Source organism: Octodon degus, unplaced genomic scaffold (assembly GCF_000260255.1).
Source record: "Octodon degus isolate 3935 unplaced genomic scaffold, OctDeg1.0 scaffold00073, whole genome shotgun sequence".
NCBI lineage: Eukaryota > Metazoa > Chordata > Mammalia > Rodentia > Octodontidae > Octodon > Octodon degus.
The window spans coordinates 9575822-9576966 of NW_004524649.1; the positions used below are offsets into that span (position 1 = coordinate 9575822).

The 1145-nt window shown below is 42.0% G+C and overlaps 1 non-coding gene across 1 annotated transcript; it reads right to left on the bottom strand.

Moving 5' to 3' along the window:
- Positions 1-511: 511 nt before the first annotated feature.
- Positions 512-640, bottom strand: LOC111817904. The gene has a single exon (XR_002822005.1). It is a non-coding gene; the product is annotated as a small nucleolar RNA SNORA33 (small nucleolar RNA).
- Between the last annotated feature and the right edge of the window lie 505 nt (positions 641-1145).

Genomic DNA, 1145 nt, shown 5'->3' on the forward strand with positions numbered 1-1145 from the left:
TGGCATGTGGTGCTGGGGGATTGAACCGCGGTCCCTGATGCTTTGCCAAGCTTGTTCTAAGTAGGTGCCTTAGACCACTGAGCCATCTCTCCAGCCCTGTGGTAACTATTAAGTTGGTACTTTTAACCATAGGAACAAGTTTAACAATTATATAACAAAAACCAAGTTAAGCAAAGTTTCCCCTTAGAGTGATTTTACCCTGTGGGAGGACTTAAGAGACAAAGCAACTGGACAGAAAAAGTAAAACCAATCAAACAAAGAGAAATAAAAATAATAAAATTGTTCTGCTGTCTACAGTTCTGTGGAAGTGTCCACATCAGATCTCAGAAATGTTCTATGTAATCCTGCTAAGTTTGCAGTAGAATTTATGCTTGGCTGGTCTTCTACTGACAATGTTCTGGATGTCCACTTCTATATATATATATATATTCATCTTATTTAAGTTTTGCTAGTTCTTACAACTAGGTGTACTAATGTTTGAATGTCTTATAAAAATGTTTTCATCATTAAAAGGTGTAGCCATTTTCAGGGACCTTAATGACTTTGATGTCATGTCTTTAACGCTTGTAACATTGCATTAATATTGTCAGCTTTTGGTAAATTTCTGCAAACACAGATAAGCAGATTTAATAGCTGGCTTCAATGTCCACTTTTTCTTACCATGATTGTCTCTATGGTGTTGTTCTCTGAGTTGCTTTGATGCCATCAGGCTAAAAAAGCCTGGGGTTGCTCGCACACCTGTGTATAGTTGTCTCCTTGTGGACCTTGTGCAGCTTCCTCTGTTCTACACTATCAGCTCCTCTTACATGCTGGTCATAGGGTAGGGGGAGTGCCCCTGTCCTTCTGCAGGCAAGGCTTCTTGCCTGCCTATGTTTCTTTGCTAAGGCCACAATGCTGGTCACAGCCCAGAGGGATGCTCCCAGTCCTTTGAATTTGGGGTGAGGACTGACTTTGGATAGTCATCTGGGCAGAATCCAGCTGGTTCCAACTTCTACCTATCACCAGAATTCCCCTTAGTGTGCTTCCTACCTGTTGGCAGTCTACTGTGACTGAATGGCTCTTCCTTCATTCCACTCCAGGACTTTGACTGTGAAGCAAGCTGGAACTATTCTGCTGTTGATGTCTGCCCTGAGCCCTTGGAAATA